Source organism: Amblyomma maculatum, chromosome 2 (genome assembly GCF_055883805.1).
Source record: "Amblyomma maculatum isolate TAMU_Amacu chromosome 2, ASM5588380v1, whole genome shotgun sequence".
Lineage (NCBI taxonomy): Eukaryota > Metazoa > Arthropoda > Arachnida > Ixodida > Ixodidae > Amblyomma > Amblyomma maculatum.
In genome coordinates this window covers 145,078-166,738 of record NC_139345.1, presented here as the reverse complement: position 1 = coordinate 166,738, position 21,661 = coordinate 145,078, and the positions used below count along the sequence as shown (strand labels likewise).

The 21,661-nt window shown below is 46.2% G+C and overlaps 1 long non-coding RNA gene across 1 annotated transcript; it reads left to right on the top strand.

Moving 5' to 3' along the window:
- Positions 1–233: 233 nt before the first annotated feature.
- Positions 234–21,459, top strand: LOC146197786 (uncharacterized). Its single transcript, XR_014704894.1, has 4 exons — positions 234–332; positions 673–777; positions 6,420–6,531; positions 20,683–21,459. It is a non-coding gene; the product is annotated as an uncharacterized LOC146197786 (long non-coding RNA).
- Positions 21,460–21,661: the final 202 nt, after the last annotated feature.

Sequence of the window (21,661 nt, the reverse complement as noted above, 5' to 3'; positions counted from 1 at the left end):
CGCATGCGCGAGAAGAAAGAAGGTAGGCGAGGAGGAATCGTTTGTAATCTGGCGGATGTGACGAACTGTTCATGTTTGTGGGTTTGTGTTTTGCTTGCGCTTGCTCTCGGACCCAGGAGCTTTTCTTTCGCCGACTCCAAAGCATGGAGGAAGAAAAAAAAATTTTTCTTCCTCCATGCTCCAAAGCCACAAGTGCTTTTTTTTTTCAACTTTGGCGCGCAGCGGCGATGGCGGGAGGTTCGTTTGCATCGCATTGTTTCAGATCAACCGGACTAAAATGGATTCTGCAAAATAGATTGGGTGGCACGCATCCCTCCTTTCTCCAAACTTTCGTGAGTACCGCGAAATACAGCGCAAAGCACGGGTTGCATTCCATACTTGCCTCGCCTACTCATTGCATTGCTGCCCCCTCGTTACAGATTGGAATTTTTTTTTCTGCATCGACGCGCTATTGTTCAGCGATCTCAATTATTTTTTCGTAATCTTGCTGCGAGTCTGCAGTGACTGCAAGTGAAGTGTAGAGGAACTAGGGAGCCCTTTTTCGCGCGCTTAAAAGCAGTCCCGGCGGCTCGCACGAAAGGACTTTCTTTTGTAGTTCATTTTCGAATACGCCTCCGTTTGGCCCCGGCTAGCCCTGTCCCAGCAAGAGCAACCATTTCTGTTTCCTTTCAGTGTGTACCGAAATAATCTTGATGCACGGCGATTGTGAGATCTTGGCTTCGTCGCAGCTTCTGCTCATGGCCTCTCCCGATGGTATGAATTGTGCCTCATGAAAAGGTGAGTAGCACTTACTTGAGTGCACCCGCTTGTACAGGAGGTATTCACTGAGGTCGTACCATAGAGAAAGAGATTGGTAAAGAGCGGGCACTCCCATAGGGCCCAGCGGCCCATTTGACTGCAGTGCACCAAGCGGCCGGCGGCAACTACTTCCGGTCTTGCTGAAAGGCGCGCGATTTGAATGCTAGCCTTGCGCTGCGCCCTACCCTGCCCTTTTGGCGCATTATTTTGGTTTTAAATAATCTGTTAGTGTTTCTATTTTCAGCATGCATAACAACAGGAAAAATAGATTCCCAGTTCTCTAAACTGCCCATAAACGCAGCTGCGCCACAGCCTTTGCAAAACCGTATTGCAGAAAAGACGCCAACTGCTTTGTGAAATGAATTTATTTTGCTGCATATAAAACACGAGATGCAACAGATGTAGACGGATGCATTGACAATACTTGACACACATTAGGCGATGTGCACAATATAGAAAAATAAAAATACACAAGGTGAAAAACAGCACTTAGGTAGAGACAAAAATAGCATAACTGATTTCCGAATTATTGCAAATGATATGTAACAAAACAGGCATTATACATAAACTACACAGTCCCAGTAGTGGCTACCTTAGCAAGGGTAACTTGTATTGTCCAGGGCAGAGAGGAGTACTGACGCTTGAGGGAAGGCCACACCATTCACTCGTCGCATCTGCCGTGCTTCGGCTGCAGTCCGTGGGTCCATGCAGTGCTGTTGGAAAAGGAATGAACATGATGCAGAAGGTTGCAATGAAATGTAAGGCCACTGCACCGCGCACACATCTGTGCATGTGGGTGGGTACTGAAAACTTAGTGAGCAGCAGTTATGGTCCAGAACAGAAAAGCTGTCATTCGTAAAATTGATACAAAAGCTACTCGTAGAGGTCAGGAAATGCAGGCTAACCTAACCTATCTGAAAATGCATTTCTACAGAGCGTGAAATAACAGCCACTAATCTAAAAATATTCCTCAAGAGCACTGAACAGCTGAAGCAATGAAGCTTGCCGCATAATAAAACATTTTTCACTTTAACGTTGTCCCGTTAAATGTAACGCGACACCACGCAAAACTAGCCGTTCGCAAAACCGCGGCCTGGCCTCACCGCGGCCGGCGAGCACGCCATGTTGGTTTGCCTTTCATACGCGACTATGTGAAGCGCAGACCACCGCGCTGAGCTAAACTGCCCGAAATGCCTCGCAGTTTTACAAGAATGAAACATTTTTCACCTTGCGGTTGCCCTGTTAAACGCGACACCACGCAAAACTAGCCGTTCGCAAAACCTCACGCCATGTCACATGTCATCGCGGCCGGCGAGCCATATTGGCGAGCGCCTTGTCATGCCTGTTGGCTGTCCTTCACGTGCGTCTTTGTGAAGCGCAGACCGCCGCACTGAGCTACACGGCTACACTACCTGAAATACTGCGTAGTTTAACAAGAAAGTCAAGAATGAAACGTTTCTCACTTTACTGTTGCTCTGCTAAACGCGACACTTAGCAAAACTATAGCCGTTCGGCAAACTGCGTCACTGCGTCAGCATGGCCGCACCGACTGGCGAACACGCCATTTTGGCGCAACGGCGTGCCTTGGTGCCTTCACATGCCACTTTGTCAAGCGTGACGAGCTAAACTGTTCGAAATGAAGCTGCTTCCCGGAAACACAACATATTACACCTCGCCGTGGTTGGGAACCGCCAGAGTTACGGCGTAATGAACTGCGCCTGAACAGCCGGCGCGCCTGTTCACGAGCTGCGAAACTTATTGGTACCGGCCGGCATGGTCAGCGTAAACTGCTTGAAATGCAGCGTAGTTAAGCAAAAAACGTTGCTCACCTTGCCGTCGTTTCCAACCGCTGTCGTTCTGCGCAGCAGTCCACGAGAGGTGCCGTTGTCAGATGGGAGGAGGTTTGGCACCAGAAGGCGCCGCACCTCAAGGTCTCACATAACCTATCTACCCGTCATCATTCATACATCATCCCCGGCACTTCCCCCCCCTCCCGGATGTCCGGGAGGCGGAGGTATTTGTTTTGGGATGACGGCCATACCCTGGCAAGGGGGCAGTCGTGTGGTGACACGCACACAGCAGTCACCGAACACTATGCCAACTGCGTTTAAGGTCCCCGCTGTGCTAGCAGGCCAAACACAGGGAGACCGGACCTTCTTTGGACCTCGGATGTCCTGAAGGACAACACTAACTTTAAAGGGCTTCATATCGATACTGTTATGGTACCTGTGCCGCACAAGCGCGGCGAGGCACGAGCACACAGCCACTCCCTTTGACAACTTCTTGTCGTCTGCTCCGGGCCTCCGGCGGGCTACCGCTGCAGCGAGTGCCGTCGCGCGCACGTTCGCGCATGCGCACGTTGGTGCCGCCATCCATCAATCGGCGGCAGCGCAAAAAGTCGCGCGTCATTTCCTGGGGCCAGTTTTCGCCGAGTGACCGCTCTTTACCAATAGATGGCGCGAGCATCGTCCCGCCTCGTCCGTCATGTCGGAGGTCGCCGGTGGCATCGGCGCGCGTCGGCTCGCGCTGTTTCAGGTTCGCTGTCAGGTGCCCGCCGTATATTGGAAGTGATCCGCAAAGTTTTATCAAGCTGGTAAATACGTCCACATACACTTTTCTTTGTTGAGCCCTTTATGGGCACGGAGTTTGCAGCGATATTTTGATGCTCCGGGACATAACACGCTGTTCAGTGTTGCACCAGGCATCACCCGTGCAACAGCTCGACAGCAAAAGTGGCCGGTTACCCATTTAGCGAAAAACGACTTGCAGCTCGTTAAACCCGTTGTTGGCTGCCACTGAGGCAGAACACATCGTGAAAAGACAGCGAGCGCATTAAATTCTCAAATTCCAAAGCTGGCATGGCAGCGAAACATACACTTTTAGTGGCGGTAGTCGGCAAACTGCCGAAGCTTCCACAGGCGCTGTTCCAGCAGTAAAGCGAATCAATGCAGTTGCTTAATTTGGGTGACAGAAGGTCGAGAAAAAAAAGTACTGTCATGTCCTCGCAGGATAAACGGCCCACCCAGAGAGCATGTTTTACAAATTAATTAGTATCGGCTACGTAGCTCTGCTCGAAATGCACATAACCCATGGAAGCTAGGTTCGCAACAACGCGATGTACAGCGATAACGCTTGATAAAGTTGTAACTTGTTACTTGCAAGTCGGAGGAGGTGACAGCGTTAGCTGAGCGAACAGACACGTCACAATGTGCTCATCTCTAAAAACGACACGCCGGTCATCGACACCCTCACGCACGTGTGGCTCTTGGCCTCGCTTTCTTGCCAAAAATTAAAACACATTCGTGGTTTAGTACGTTTTAATTTCTTCACCTGTCGCAAAACTTCAGACCGCACTTCACGTGGCAGGCACCGATGTCAGGGAATTCAACGCGAATCAGTGGTCTTGTAGTACACGACACACCTCGACGAAGTTACCGCGGTCGTACGAGCCGGTGTTTTCACAAAGTCAAACATTTTGTTCACACAGTCGTTTTTCTTGTTCAACGAAGTCCACGGGTGTATCCACTCGCTCGCATGGTTTTCGCTGGCGCACGCAGAAATTCTGTAAAGGCGCGAAAGGCTTACCCCACGGATCAGAACGAGTTGAATACTGCGGCTGGGTGCGGCGCCCACACACACGACCCATGCACGAACACGCGTATGGCGAATTCTGCGCTGGCCGCTAGCGCCCCTAGCGGATAACGTCACGTGAATACCTCCTATATTGCGCCGGCAAAAACCGGTTGCTCCACAAGGGTGCTGATATATGGAATCAACAGACTTTATTTATGAAGATAGTCCACAGCATGACTTTGATGTGGCCAGGGCATGAATTTCGATCAGCACCGCCACAGCCAAAGCAATTAAAAGCGGGGGAGAATCTAAATTAATGGTGGCCCAACAGCGCAAAACATACACAGACCAAGAAAGAAACGAAACGAGACACATGAACAGCGGTGAACTTACAGCTGATATTTTATTGGGAAGAATCACATCATATATATGCACACGAAGAAACAGCGCACATGCGCAATGTCAACGACCTCAAGTTTTGGTAAAAAGGAAAAAAAGCATTTAAAAGCACGAGTGCATCGGCAGAACTGCTGCCTACTGTGCAGCATATTCATTTCCCGAGGAGATAATGTGACAAAAGGCGTACTCACGCACCCTTTACTTTTTCTGATGTGAAAAGCTTTGGCTACTTCTCTAGTGCACTGGTAAGAATGAAGGAAGAAAACATCACTGTCATCAAAAAATGACGTGCATTCGCACGTGGATCAATGCTTCACTAGGTTAGCTTCTTTCTTTTTCAGCGAATTAGCGTGCTCAATGAGCCGCACTTTAATTCATTGCACAGTCTGGATAGGTAAGGCCACAGGACAGAGGGATTTGATATACTATGCCAGTCTTACAAGGAACATATCTATTTTCATGATTTATGTTGCACATATTTCTTCTGCGCCCCTCGTGCATTCTTTGAACCGCGGCTCCCACTCTTTCTAGTTTGTTAGGAGAAGGAAACAGAACTTTTACCCTATGCTTGCTTCCTACTCTTTTAATTCGGTGCAACAGCGTGTGTACATATGGCATGACTACTACCTTTCTTCTTCCTTCCTCCGAACCCCTTTCCCGCCCTCACATGCTTGAAGACGATGTTAGCGCGCGGAGGACTTTGTCTGCACTCGAGACGAGAACTGAGTTCAGGAAACCAGCTTCCCTGCATTTGTCCGCCTGAGTTAAGAGACTGGACATTATTTCATGATGACAAGATTTCTTCACTGCCATGCCTAAGCATCCTGTAACAATACTACTTTTTACGAGCTTTGAATGAAAGGACCTGTAATTCAGAAGGTGCTTTTCACTCCTAGGTGAATACTGCCAACAGACATGATGGGGTTGGAAAGACAACTTTAAATCGAGAAATTGTAAGGCTGTTTCTTGGGGGACTTCATGCTTGAGCCTTAGTCCCGACCCATTACGTGCAAAAACATCAAGAACATTTGACACAAATTCAGGATTCACAGAGCTAGCTAGCACCAGAAAATCTTCCACGGAACGGTAAATGTGCATGCAACAACTGGCTAAATCATTCTCAACTTTCATATCAACCCTGCTTAGATAAATGTCGCTGAGGATGGGAGTTACCTTGGCACCTATGCACACACCAGATTTTTGCGTATAAATTCGACCATCTCACTCAACAAACGTGTTACTCAGGTAGTAAGATAACATTTCCAAAAAGGATCCGGTTAAGGTTCCACACTCATTTTGGAACCAGCATTCATCATAGTGTTCCGTAATACATTGCTGAACATACTGGATGAGTTGAGAGTGTGGAAAAGATTATACAAATCAACCACATCGACGCTAAAACCAGCACTGTGTACCAAGCTCTCATTTTGGAGCAAATCAGCAACTGCCTCAGAATTAGAAACGAGAAATGGATCCTTTACGCGAAGTGACGACAAATGTTTGCAAAGATAGTAGACACAACCAACTGCCATGAATTTTCACTTCATTCATTCAACTTTCATTCATTATACTTTCTGTGTTGTAACAAAATCCTTCACGTCTTACCTTTCCCAGGAGTGGACATTTATTTGCATTGTACTGATTTCCAGGTCCTTCCCTGTCTTTGGTGCGTGTGCTGAAACAGGGATCCTTTGGAGGCAACCTGCAGCTTTCTTCTGTGCTTTTGATTCTGCCTTAGTTTCCATCGGATAGCTGTGACTGGTACGTGTGGGCAAAGGCGTTTCATATTTGCAGACCAGCATATATATGGTCCAGTGCTTGTCAAGCCAACAATTTTTTTCAGTACAAAGTATGATGCTGCTGCAGTTCCACAAAAAAAAAATGTTTTTACAATTTTTAGACAGCTTACCTTCAAGTTCTTCGATTTTGTGATGGTGTATATATGTTATGCTACCACTGTTTGTTTGTTTTTCTTGTCATGCTGATGCATCAAGGATAATGCTAGGCTGTTATGGCTAGCATGATCTGCTAAGGTAAAGGTGCCGGTTTCATTCTACACTAACTGATACAGGTTGTGGGCTCGACCATCCTCAATTTCTTTTTAAAAAATCATAGCAAATTGTATTGCTATGAAGAATATTATCTCAGCTTGTTTTTGGTGAAAAAGTATTTTCCGCCCGTGACCACCATCTTAAAGGAGGATAGACACCAAATTTTGGTGGCATTTTTGTAAGACATTCCTGTATACGGATCGCCACATGGTTTTCGCCTACGGCCGCTAAATAATTCTCAGTTCAATTTTCTTTTCTCACCAGTTCCGGTTTCAGCAGCTGAGAGATGGCTGTGACATCACAATCAAGTCCAAGCCATGCACGGCATAAAAAAGCCGCACTATAATTACCAGCTCTTCACTTGTGATTCCGGTTCTTGAGGCAGGCTGGCTTCAGCGTTGTAGTGAATTTAAACATCACAGGATATCGCAATTTTTTTTTCACCCATCACGTGACCTAGACTTAACTTTGGCGTCACACGGCTTTTGAAACCGAAACGGGTGAGGAAAGAAATTCAATGATAAATTGTTTAGCGGTCATAGGTGGATATCACCTGGCGCTTTCTGTACAGTAAGTAATACCTTGCGCATCATTACAGCTAATAAAACACGAACCCAAAAATTAGGTGTCTATAGGTCTCCGCCATGTTTAAAACAAACAGCAATCAAGGTGGCGCGGCAGTCGTCTATGGCCCCAGAGCAGGTGGAAAGCACGGGAGCACCCCACTGCTGTGGCCATGCTTGCCAAGAGCGTGTTATTGTGATATGCAGGCACCTTTTTGGCAGATAAAATACCCACGCGCTGTGTGAGTACTCCGTGAACCTCAGTAGTGAGTACAAAAGCAATACTTGGAAAAACTTCGCGTACACAGCGTGCATCGCCTTGTCCTGCACACCGTACCAGACCAAGAGCGGGTTCAAAGCGCACGAGCGAAGTTGTTGCTGCCTTGAAAATGAGCAGGGTTGATTGATATCTATTTGCTATTTGCCCAGCACATTAGCCGCGGAATGTGTCGAGGATTGCAAAGCTTTGGGTGCGTACAACTTTCAGTCGGGTAAGTGGAATGTGATTTTTCTCGCTCGTAAACAGCGCACGCAAACCAGGTAGGAAGTACTCCGCTCAAAGCATCATTGCATTCTCGGACGATTCTTCATACCGAGCACCAAATGAGCGCTTTTGGTAAGCATGGCAACAGTAGCAAGGGCATTGTGCCTTGGCACCGTACAGGTTTGCTTATCCTTGCATTATTTCTTTAAATCACCACGCTGCACGCCTATCTGTTGTGTTCGTGGGAGGTTATTGGTGTCAGCATTTATAATTTCTTCATGGGTATTCAAGCTTTTAGCTTGCATTACAAGCTGCAGCGTCCAAATGGTTCCGTAGTTAGGGCTACCCAGTTCAGTCCCGGCCGCCGTGACCACGTTTCTATGTAGGATAAACTCTGAATGCGACAGTGTGCCATGCAGTACGTAGTTGATGTAAAGATCCTCAAAATCTGAAACAGCTAGGGGCCCATATGTCGCTCGGGACGCTCAACCCCACAACTCGCATTCAAAATTAGCTGCAGTGAATACCACTCAAACCCCTCGGTATAATAAAATTCAGCTCCAATTGAGCAAATCAGTGGCTGTCAGCACACGCACATTTCATCACAAAATTTAAAATAATTTTAGGTGAACAAAGCTAATGTTAGCCATACAATTTAACCACGGAGAAGTGCAACGCAGATCGCTTGCGCAGCAGCTCACTATGCACATAATACGTACAGTTAGAAAGTGAAAAACAAAAATATGCTTGAGGAATTGTTTACATTATAAACAGGTCTATGCATTAATATACTGGCTGCCTCGTCAACATTTTAAGTGCACTCACAAAATACCATTACGCGTCATAAAGAAGGCCAAACTCTAGTTATTCATGACCTTTGAGCTCGTAACCGCTGTGGCTTAAAGGTGTCTGTATCCAGCCTTCGCACCTCACTGCGATGGCCCACTGTTTACGGCGACCTTCGTCCGTAAGAAACCTGTGCAAGCTTACTAAACTTTGCGTTCTTTACCTTCCAGTACATGCCACGATGATGCAACTAGTCAGCATGGTGCTTTGTTTTTTTATTTTTTCGGCTGCAGCAAACCATCGCACAATCACAGTAGGCGAAAGCAACTGAAGCATTGTTTTTCCTACCACGCGAAAGTCTAATTACGACAGCGCCACCACATCTTCATGACGGAGCCAGAGTGAAGGTGGTCTATACTCTTTTAAGTTTGTAAGTGAAAACCTAGTCACACAGATAAATTTGTAAAAAGAATTAACTTTTTGATGCATCACTATAAACAAAAATTTTCATATTAATAAAATGCATTGTTCTTTTGATGTGCAGGAAATAAACAAACTCTGCCTTACTTTTGTTCAAATAAAATTCATAAAATATTGTCACGGACAATAGGGCTAGACGTGCCTAAAAGACAGGGAGAAGCTGTACCAGCAGCCAGCGTTCCGCACAGAGCGCGCGAGCAGACTTCAGCGTCTTTTTCTCCCAGGCACCACCTAAGAATCTCGGGAACACCAGGTGGCATTACCCCCCCTCCTAAAAAAAAACGAAAGCAGAGGCTGATCACGAGCGATCGGCCTTATATTTGTTCAAATATAAATCGTAAAATATGGTACAGAAAGCTGAAATTTTGAAATGTTTATCAAATTTTATATTCTTATGGTACTAGGTGCTAGACTAGAGTTCCAGAGTGCCTGGTTTCAAATCTGCCTGCCGGCAGCTGCGTTTCGATGGATGCAAAGCAGAGAGGCATCTGTGTGCTGTGCGATGTCAATGCATGTTAAAGATCCCCAGGTGGTCAAAATTACTCCGTAGCCCTCCACTATGGGGCCTCTCTCCTTCCGCTTTTGCTCCCATTTTCCTTCCCCTTGCAGCGTGATTCAGGTGTCCACGGAAAAACTTTTCCTTTCCTGTAAGCCGATTATTACTATTATAGTACTCAATCTATTTCTCCAACTTTTTTAGAAGACAAAAAGCCTATAAAAGAGATCAAACAACTTAAGGTGCACCTGCAAAAACATTATAAAAGAGATCAAACAATGTAAGGTGCACCTGCAAAAATATTTAAATCCGGAAAAATTACCTTATTGAGGTTTATTCCTCAGTCAGTTATGTAATGAAGTGGCCCTATTAAAAATATGAAAAATACTAGTTTGCGCAGAGCCATTCATTGCCATTTAATTCTGAAAGTTTAATCAGGGTTCTTTTAAGTGAGAAAATAATTTCTCAAGTTGAGCCTTTGCAGGCAACCACGGTGTTGCTCTGTGCCTGCTCATCGCAGCAGCCCACTTTCTGCTGGCTGCGAACTAGCAGTCCACTGCTTGAGTGCAATGGTGCTTTAGGCCTGGGCACTGTCAGCTTTAAATGTGCAAATTGTTTGCAGTTATATATATATATATATTACATGACTCAGTACCATTCAATGGCATTTATTTTTTAGGGCTTAATCTAATTCGTGCTTTAGATGAAAAAAAAAAAAAATTTCCATTCAGCGATCGCTTTGAACCCTGGCGTTGCTCTGTGCTTGCTCTTCACTGCAATGGATGCCGGAGCTGACGTCAAGGAGACATGTACCAACACCTTGTGGGGGTTCTCACGGGACTCGGGCTCAGTGCTCAGAACCGAACGCCCTGCCGCTAGCTCTAACCACATCCTTGGCAGGGCAGAACGAAACACTGAGGCAGAGCCACCGTACTGGGCTGTTTATTGGGAGTGCCCAATTTTTATCCTTGGTCATAGCAGCATCCGCGCGCTCTGGCGTCGCGGTGTCGTCTCCCCCGGATGAGATGCTGTGCATCGATATGAGAGGGTAGGGGGAAGGAGGGGCCGCCCGGCACGCTACGCCAGTTTTCTCGCCCCTGCCCTCTCCGCCACTGCTTCAGGGGAAGGAGAGAGCTGAGGTGTCCCCGTGAGGGAGACAGAGGGGGTGTTCTCCGTGTCGTGCGGGCGCGGGGAATCTAAAATTCCAACACCCTCCTCCCTTAATCGTGACCTCCACCTGGGTCCCATTTTCCCCTTTGGAGTCGCACGGCTGGTCCTTCAGCAGGCCCATGTAATACAGGAATCAGGGCAGGGGTCGGGACTTGGGTTGTTGGACTCTGCTCCTAGTGCTGCTGCCAAAGCGAGGAAGGCCAGCCCCTATGCCGAGCGGGCCCTGCATGCAGGCCGTACATCCGACTCGTTCTGCTGAAATCCCTGTCGCCGCAGTTGCGAGGAAACACAAGGGGGCGAATTATCATGGCTCGCCTACCGGTCATGGGCTGCCAGTAGGCCCGTGGTACGCTGCTCGCCCACGGCTGCGCAGACTTCCCGCAGGTCGTAAATCAGCATCAGACTCTATCCCGATAGGAGCTCCATACTGTTTTTGTTGAATGCCAGTCTCTGTGCTCGACCTCAAACCGAATACGGCACCTGCATTTGATAGCCCTCCTCGCAGCTGCGGGCAAAGAACAGTTATCTGCAGCTTTTTGATCTGCATCTCAAATTACTTTGCGGGGAATTCTGATCCTTGTGCCATGCTACAGCTTCATTTAAATTTTTCTTTGTGTCCGTGGCCTTCAGCAGATTCCTTTATTGTCGAAGCTGGCAGTGCCCAAGCTAAAGCAGCATTTTATTGAGGCAGTGGAGTGCTGGTTCTGTGTATATTTGCAGCCGGCAGAAAGTGTCCTGCAGTGAAGATCATGTAAGGAATTTACGGCGTTGTAGCGGAGCACCAGAACAAGAGGACCAGCGTGGCAGGCTTCTCGAACCGAACAGCCCATGCCTTGCTTGCTCACTGAGCACGCGTCGTTCAACCTTATTTTCTTCTTTTGCTGGCTGTGAACGCCGATCTTAGCGCCTCCGCTTTACAGCGGCGCTGTGCGCTACAGGGCCCCTCCGACCAAACGGAGCGGCGAAATGTACGCGCCAACGGGGCAGGGATGGCCTCAGCGGCAGGCACGTCGACAGATAAGACAGCAACATCCGAGGGGAGCTCCTAGGGAGGTGTCTCCATGTATTTGGGTTTAAGGCGATTCAGGGAGACTACCTCTTCACGACCATCCAGCAGGATAGTCGCCGACTTTGTGGTCTTGTTGAGGACGCAGTATGGGCCATCATAGGGGGGCTAAGAGGCGCCTTTACAGTGTCTAGCCTTAGAAAAACATGTGTCGAGGACGCAAGGTCTGGGTGCACAAAGATCTGACGGTCAGATGATCGAGGTGGGACTGGGTTTAGCTGTTGAATGCAGTCCCAAAGGCGTTAAAGGTACTGCAGGGGCTGGGACGAGGAAGCCGAAGGAACTAACAAGTCTCCGAGATGACTTCGGCCACCGAACAGCCAAGGTCGCGACGAAAAATGGTTTGTAGGCTAAGAAACACCATAAAAAGGTGACCAGCCCAGTGCTCGCGATCTAGGCGAGCAATGAGGGCAGTCTTAAGCTGACGATGGAGCCGCTCAACCATGCTGTTGGCACAAGGATGGTATGCTGTGGTGCGGCAGTGTTTAGTGCCGAGCAGACGGGTAAGGGAAGTGAAGAGGATGCATTCAAACTGGCGGCCACGATCCGTGGTAACAGCCAGAGCGGGAAATCCATGCTGAAACGAAGGCTTTGGCAACTGTTCCCACAGTAATGTCCAGAATGGGCACTGCTTCGAGCCAACGAGTGAAGCGGTCAATCATCATCAGAATGTGCCGGCAGCCATTAGATGGAGGTGGTGGTCCAACCAAATCAAGGTGAACGTGGTCAAAGCAACAACCAGGTGGCAGGAAAGACTGGGGCAGAGTCCTTGTATAGTGAGTCATTTTGACGGACTGGCAAGCAAGTCACGAGCGGGCCCACTGGCAAACGTCTAATGTTTGGCCAGACGTACCGCTGGGTAATGAGGCACTATGTGGCTCTGATGCTGGGATGGCAGATGTCGTGAAGGGAATGGAAAATGGCAGGATGAACGACCCCCGGGATGGATGGACGCGGTAGAGCCGATGACAAGTCGCACCAGAGCAATCCGGTCACAAGCGGATGAGGCATGAGCTGCAGACGGAGGGCACGGGGGTGGTCACGCAGGGCCTGAAGCTCAGAGTCTTTGTTATGTTGTTAAAAATTTAGAAATTTCATCTTTTTGTACCTTTCATCTGTGACTTATACCTAAAAAAACGCTAAGTTGGTTTAATTTGCTGCATTCAAAAGTGCAAGTCGTGCACCGCGATAACCTTCGCACATGCGCAGTTCAGCTGCCCCTCCACGCGCAGAGAGAAAAGAGCATGTGCAGTTTAATTAAAAGGCGTTGGAGCCTAAATGTGTTATGGATTTGTGAAGCCTCTTCGTAGACAATACGACATGTCAGCAATATTTCTTTTTACACGAGCAGTATCTAGAGTGGCAGGGAGTACTCAGGAGGAGAGATGAAATGCTGGTGTCGCCGTTGGCGACCGATTTCTCAAGTGAAATGTACATGTCAGTATTGATTTTTCTGAGTGCAAATCCCAAAAGTTATGCTGCACGGCCATTAGTTTCAGAGTGGTGGCAAATTGGCCATTTTAATGAGTTTGGTTCAACTGATGGGAATATTTTTTTTTTAATCCAGCTTTTTCTGTGATAAAGGAGCCCTTTGTTGCCATACGGTTTTTTTTGTCCATAGCTCATCATCATTATCATTATTAGCTGGACTATACCCACTGCAGAACGAAGGCTTCTCTCATAATTCTTCAGTTAACCCGGTCTTGTGCTAGCTGCACCCGCTTGACCCCTGAAAACTTACTAACCTCGTCCACCCACCTGACTTTCTGTCGCCCCCTGCCACGCTTGCCTTCACTTGGAATTCAATTTGTTACTCTTAGCGAATCGGTTATCCTCTCTTTGCAATATATGTCCTGTTTGTGGCCATTTGTTCTTGATTTCAACTAGAATGTCATTATTTAGAGTTGATTTCTTGGATCCACTCTGCATGCTTCCTATTTTTAGACTACACTTACCATTTTCCATTCCGTAGCTCTATGCATCTACTTCTACTTAAGTATAACCCCTTTAATTAGCGTTCACATTTGAGCCCCATAGATGAGTACTCGTAAGATGCAACTGTTATTTACTTTTCTCCTGAGTTATACCGGTAAGCTCCTAGTCATGACCTGCAAGAACTTGCCAAATGCTCTCCATCCTAGACTTGTTCTACAGGTTTTCCTTCTGAATTTAATCCTAGTGCCAGCGGAAATAATCTGAGCGCCAACTGATACAATCTGCACACCGTGTAATTTAATTTGAGTGCCAAGCATTTAATAAAAGCGGCAGTGTATTTAATCCGAACGCCAACTCGAATAATAACAGTGCCAAACAATTTAATCAGAGTGCCAATGCAATTAATACAAGCGCCAGCGGATTTAATTCATATGTGGAAAATGAATGCGGTAGAGGGCTTTAAAGGACAAAGCATGAATTCCAGAAATAAATCGAAATTGAGATCACTTCGCAGACCATACGACGCTTAGGCGTCACATCTGCATGCACTATTTCGCTTTGTTCTTGTATCTTGCAAAAATCCAAGAACCACACGCAGCTGAAAAACTGCAGTTTATGACACGCCTCTTGCAGCTTTTAGTTTAGACGTATGACAAGTGAATAAATATGACTGTCATCTTCTAATCTGCTGGTGAAGCACTGCTTATTATGGGTTGTCATATGCACTGAATCTGCATGCCGATGGCATTTCGGCCTTCACACAACAGCCTGCTGTTTTTACGAAATGGCAACCGGTGCAGAAATGTATTTGTGTTTCTAATAATGATTCAACGCCACTAACAGAAAAGAAGGATTAGTGTAAAGCAGAGTTGGTTCAGGTGAGAAGATATGGAACCAGAGAAACATATCTCATTTTCACGAGCCTCGGCGAAACTGGTTTGACTGGGCTGTGGAGAGGGTTTGGAAGAGATAATTCTCAACTTTTCCTGTGCGAGCAGCACAGCCCAGTATTCAATATGACAGCTCCCACGACCACTTTTCGAAAAGGTCTATAGACCAGAGCAAGGAGGGTAAATTGAGCACTGCCATTTTGAGACCGTTCTAGCACCATCTATAGGTGCCGCGGCGAAACTATGGCTCTGGATTGTCAAACGAGGCAGCCGTGGGTGTCTAGCTCTTGCGCTTCTATGTTTCTTTGAAGTTTTCAGAACTGGCTGCTGATAAAATTGTCAAAAGTTAATTTCCGCCTCACAGCAATGCTATTCTTTACGTCTTGCGAGGGCAGAGGCAAGTACAGTGTCCACAAGTGAAGCGAGTGGTTCCTATAAGGGCATGGTACCGTTGCATGCAGGCTTGCTATGGCTGTGACTTTTCTTATTTGATTTGCACCCCCAAGTAATGTCCCATGTAGAAGCAAAACCTTTGCAGTCCGCAATATGTTTTACCTTTGCGTGGTGACTGCAAAAAAATCTGCCGCAGCCCACACCTCACAAAACAGACCGCATGCCGCTACTGCGAGTGAATACTTCTCATTGGCGATAATTGCCCGGTGTCTCTCTTCTTCTTCTTCTTTTTTTTTTTTTTCCTTTCCAACAGGGCTGAAGAAGGAATCAGCAGCACATCATCCAAGCAGGAGATATCAAGAAGTCTTATTTTTGTGACTGGTTGGCGTTGCTTATCATGGCTATTAAAAAACAAAAAAGGCACTTCCTTGCTGAAATGACAACGGAGGCATCAGGGAATCAGAGCAAATGAGACATGTTTACTCACACTTGCGGCATGCCACCTGTTTGTGCGGTGCGGACTGCAACAAATTTTTGCAGACACCACGCGAGGGTAAGATATATTGTGTATTGCAAGGGTCTTGGTAATATGTGGCATATCATTGGGCGTGCAAATCAAAGTGGAAAAGTCACAACCGTAGTATTTTTCGCATGGAAAGGTACTATGCACTTAACCGAACCACTCGCTCCACTTGTGGACGCTGTGCTTGCCTCTGCCATTGCGAGATGTGCAGAACAGCCTTGCCATGAGGCAGAAATGCACTTTTGATGATTTTGTGGGCAGCAAGTTGTGAAAACTTCAAAGAGACGTAAAAGCGTAAGCACTATGAATACCCATGGCCACCTCGTTTGGTAGTGCAGAGCCGTCATTTCGCTGCAGCACCTCTAGATAGCCTTACAGCGCCCTCAATATGGTGGCGATCAATTTACCCTCCGTATTCTGGTCTATAGGGGCCGTCATAGTCTAAACGAAGGCAGCACACTGGTGGTGGTACAATGCACCTTGGCTGGGCCTAGCTAACATATATAAAATTTTAATAAACTAGAAAAGCGAGCATAAGAAATCTTTTGATCTCAAGTTATTCTAAAATGAGTCACAAATGACTGGGAGGAATTAATTGCAAGAAAAGTGTTTTGTGCACATGACGGCAACTTCTCCCAGCCTTTTGAATCGCCGGTGGTGAGAGAAGTGAGGACAAGGAGCGAAGCAATTGCCACAGGCAACCATGAGCTGTTGAGGAAACTGTTCTGGTTACAAAGAACTACACGAGTTGTTCCAACAGTTCTGCTGTGAAAACGAGTGTGTACTTCACTATAGAATCGTTAACAACAAACCTGTCAAGTCTACATCAGACAAAAGCATACTTGAAGCATTAGGGGGGTGATGCCATGACGGTGTCAATTGCAAGAAATGCTTTCAAGAGTGTTGGGCATAGAAAGCCTGTTGCCGACGTGTAGCCCTAGTATTACTTAAAAGAAAACATGAGTAACTAGGAGACAACCATGAAGTAAAGAAGCTTAAGGAAGACAAGGCTACCCTTCAGTGCCATCTATCCTTCCTGAAAGTACTACTGAGCAGTGCCCAGGAATTTATCAGCACAGCTGCGGGATCAAAAAGGATATGAAGAAGATAGCGAGTGGCGATGTGCAGCTCGTTTATTTCAATTCCAAGGTAGTGGTGGTGCTTGAGCGTGGACATGTCTAAAGCTGTCAAGTCAGAATAGGCAAAAGCTTTTAGTCAGCTGTGTTACTTTAAACATCTTTACATGTTGAGATATGCGTGCATAGGTAGTACAGCATTGAATATTGAATAAAAAGTAATCAAATTGGATTTTTTTGTATATCAGGAAAAAAATTGCATTTATTAAAAGTGCTTGACCCTAGAAATATGTTCTAAAGCATAATTTGAGTGCTCCAAAGTGGCATTATCACTGCTCCCTGAGCTGTTCCAAAATGCTCGAGCCTGCTTCCACCCGTGTACCTATTAAGGCGAAAGCCTTCAGTGGCTCATACTGTTGCTGTTTGTTCGTTCGGTCACACATAGCTGTCAATCCAATGACGTCATCACCAAAACCGAAAGTAACGTCATCAGGAAAATGAACTTCAGTAGAGTAAGTTGTTGGGCTAGTTGGTATTCTAGATTTAAGGACATAGTTTTCAGCGCAAAGGCATAGTCCCTATAGTCTTTCTTTTTATTCTTTTCTTCGGCCGCGTGCCTTTGCGCTGAAAACTTTGTCCTTAAATCTAGAAAAATTAAAATCCGATCTCCACCGGGAATCGAACCTCCATCCCTCGGATCCCCTGCCGAGCGCTTTAACCTACTGCGCCGTGCCCGGAATCGTGAAACACATCATAATTCTTCTTGTCCACAGTGAGGATGATAGTAGCGATAACAATAATGCTGCAATTAGTGATAATGACAATGATGGAATTAGCAATGACAATGCAATTAGTTGGTAATGATAATGAGAGCAAATGTGATTCACCTTGTGCACCAACAACACTCATGCTGTCGCATTTCTGCAGTGTAGATTCTATAGTGCCCTCGGAATTTTTGTAAACTGCTGTTCTTATCCGAGGCTATTGACCATTACCTTGGGGTTCCACATATTAATTTTTAGGCCTATCTTTTTGCTTTGCTTGCCTAGGCCATTAAGCATTTTTTGTAATTTGTCCACTGAGTTAATTAACAAGGCAATGTATTAAATCAGCCCTTATCCATAATTGTTCCCACTCCAGGTCTCTGAATACTTCCTCTAAGCAAGTGGCAAATAGTACTGGGGAGATCATGTCTGCTTGCCTAGTGCCTTTCCTTATGGGAATTTTATTACTTTCTTTATGGAGGACTATGGTTGCAATGCAGCCACTATTGATATCTTCCAATACTTTCACATACGACTCATATACACCCTGATTAGGCAATGACTGCTGACGTTTTGACTGAGTCAAATGCTTATTCTAATCAACGAATGCTATTTATAGAGGCTGGTTATATCCCGAAAAACCTTCTATCACCTCGTTGATAGCACGAATGTGATCGATGGTAGAGTACTCTCTCCGAAAACCTGCCTGATCATTTAGTTGATTAAAGTCTAAGGTTGCCCTGATTCTATATTTGATCCCGGATATATCAAATGCACATATATCATATTCCTATATCGAACTCTCAAAATATCCCCCTGAAAATCCTACATTAAAGTTTAGCAGCGTTGTTCATGTCCATCGAATTGCGCGTCGTGCCCTGCAAAGGATTGTTTTAACAGCTCACCGGCGATCATTTTTCATGCATGGAGCCGGGTTGTACAGTCTTGGCAGCTGCTGCCTGCCAAGATTTCCGGCGCCTGTGAAGTGGCATTTGGAAGTGTGCCCAATGTACTATCCTTTTCGGCACTAGGTGGGAGGTGACATTCAATGCGTGTGTACGCCTTGCGGGTCATTGCCGCGCCCTTGGTGAGCAGTGTGTTGCTGGCAGGCAACGCACCGCTGCCATACATGTACCATATTCATGCTTCTGGGTTATAGAGAGCCTCATCTGTTGGTATGCCTTATATATGAAATTGCCTATGTATCTAACTATTTCGGGATCCCCTTCGAGTTCAATATATATAACTGTAGTAGCAATGACCTTAGTAAATTCCGTATACGCAGCAGGTAGTATATTGATTGGTCTAATTTTTCAAGTCCTTAGCATCCCCGTTCTTAAAGATTAAAATAATGTCAGCATTCTTCCAAAACTCCGGTGACAATGTCCAGACATTGCATATGCAGGGTGGCCATTTTTCAAGCACAATATCCCCACCGTCCTTCAACAAATCTGCAGTTACCTGAGCCTCCCCAGCTACTTTCCCCCTTTTCATAGCTTCTAAAGCTTTCTTAACCTCTTCCTTTGTCACTGACGGAACGTCTGATTGCTCTTAACTATTGCTAATCTAATTATCAGCCTGGTTACTAGGCTACTGCACAGATCAGTGTAGAACTCCTCGGCTACCTTGGCATGCATACATCGGATTTTCACCTACTTAATTTCCCCTTCACCTCTTTCAGGCTAGCACTGTTTTTTTTAGAGCATGCTTGATTCTCTCCGTAATATACTTCCTTGCGTCGAACAAATTACGTTCACTGAGTACCTTTAACATCTCTGCCAGTTCTATCCTGACCGCTGTAATGGAGGTTTTCGCGCCTTGCCATTTCATAATCAGATATTTCGTCTGCTTAGGTAGTTTACTGGTAGCCTGTCTAATTATCCTATTGCCTACCTCTGCCATGCACTCATTATCAATGGCTCTGAAATTATCGCTCATTGCTTCTAGACTAAGATCGCCTTCGTCGCTTAAAACTGAATTATCTATTCTGTTCAGAGATCCTGAATTCGTACACTTTCCCTCGTGTGGCAAACCTTATCCGTTCCCTCCCAAGTGTAGCATGCTGCCGCGCTAGTTGATGATTCATGGAGTCGAGAATTTAGCGCAAAAATAAAGAACGGACGATGAAGAACATATAAAATGATTGATGATTGACTAGCGCTAGTCAATCGCCTTATGTGTCCTTCTTCGTCCATTGTTCTTTACTTTTGCGCTACATTCTTGACTTCGTGTAGCAAGGGGCAGCAGAAAATGAAGTGTGCGAATGAGATGAAGTTTTCAAGGATTAAGTCTCCACAGCTGGCTAAACATTAAGATAGGCATGTAGGGACCTTGATGTCGATATTAGGACCTTGCCATTTTCAATGGGTTCAATGACCAAGATACATAGGATTGGCTTCCCTCTTACAAGCGGTTAAGCGTCCATAACCAGGGAGGCGACGCTTGGAAGCTGAACAACATGGTGTTTTACGTGACAGGCGTTGCCAGTTTGTAGAGCAGAAACCACAAAGCAAACTTCATCACCTAGTCTGCTTTTAAGCGCGCCTTTTCTTAGATCTTTGGCTGCCCTTGCATACAAAAGCTGTGTTCCAAACAGTACTTGTGAGCTTAAACCCAGCTGCAAGGATCCTTCACCAGTTATACTGAAGACATTGTGAACCTGTGTACACATCTAGAAGTCTCCAGCCAGAGATGGATCGGATAAAGCACATTCTCAAAAACATCGAGGCTGACGCAGTCCAGATGTTGTTGTCCGAAACCCTATCACTGTTGCCAGTATATTCATGCTTTGCCAGGAGCAAAGCAGCGCATTCTGGTTCAGCCACCTTCTGTGCACTTTGAATCACTTTCCAGCTTGGTTCCGTCAGCAGCTTGCTGCTGAACCAGTTTAAAGACTGCGATTGGGAAGGTGGCATAACAGCTACTCCTAATTAAGGACATTTGGGGATCTCCATCTAGCCTGGCCATGACCCTTCAGGCTGATTTGCGAGCAAGTGTCTGAAGTGCTGCCATTCATTCATCTGCAGGTTCCTGCTGCGGTTACGCTCATGTATGGCAACGTCAGATCTGGTCAGACATGTTTATCCCGTTCCGCCTTCCACTGTAGCCTACCGCCTTCATTCCTACGTAGCCGTTCCCTTTTTGTGTGGACTCCTGGCGCACATATGACAGCCTTCTTATTTGTTATGCGTGCAGAGTTTCTGGTCACATTGTGCGTCATTGTCGCCACCTGCAGATGTGCCTGACTTTATGCGCCTCCTGAGCCCCGGCCACGTCTGTCCTGCAGACAACTTTGACACCTTCACTCACCACCTGCCTACTCGCCTCCATCCTCATAATGCCACTCGGTTTCTTTGCTGCATCTTTGCCCCAGGAAAACTAGTTACTGCCTGAGGCAAGAACTGCGATTATGTCAACAAATGTAGGGCCCACGTATTGTTCCTACAAATGTACTTGAAGCGGCGGAGGGCCGTTCCTTGTTGATACTGGTGCTACTGTATCTGTGATGTGTAGGAAACTGCACAAGCTAATAAAAGTGAGGACATCATTATCTGATCTTTCGCTTCTCACACCATAATGCGCAGTGTCTTTCGCCTTTGACCGCCTGCACGGCCAGGGTCGCCATTCACAGCTCGTTATGTACCATAAAATTTGTTCTCTCGTTGTGCTCCTGTGACACCATTTCAGGTTTTTGACTTTCTCTCTGACCATGGCACCATCATCACCATCTGCGTTAATGCCTAATTAGAACTTCTCCCATGCAGTTTGATGATTTGTCTCCCACTTTGAGCAAACTGGCTGTGGCTGCCGACATTGAGCTTCCTGCATGCTCATCTTCCTCCTTACAAGAGAATTAAAGGAGACTTTTATCCTGCAGTGGGTGTAGTCAGGCTGGTTAGGATGATGATGAACCTGTTCGGCTATGCTCTTGCCATTTTTTTTTTCTTTGCTGTTGAACACTATTGCATCCCCTTCACCTAAAAAAAGAAGTGCAAGACACCCCTACATAAAAACGTACACAATATCCATGGAAACATACTTGTTGTGAGATGCTAGTCATTGTTGCATGGCTAGTGTTTTGTACTTTCCTATGTGCAGAAAGTGCCGAGCATTATTTTCATCGAGTCGCACTAGCCTCATTTTTTATTTATCGATTTAATTATACATACTATCGATCCAACCTGGACGAAGGTAGAAGTGGACACAATGTCAAA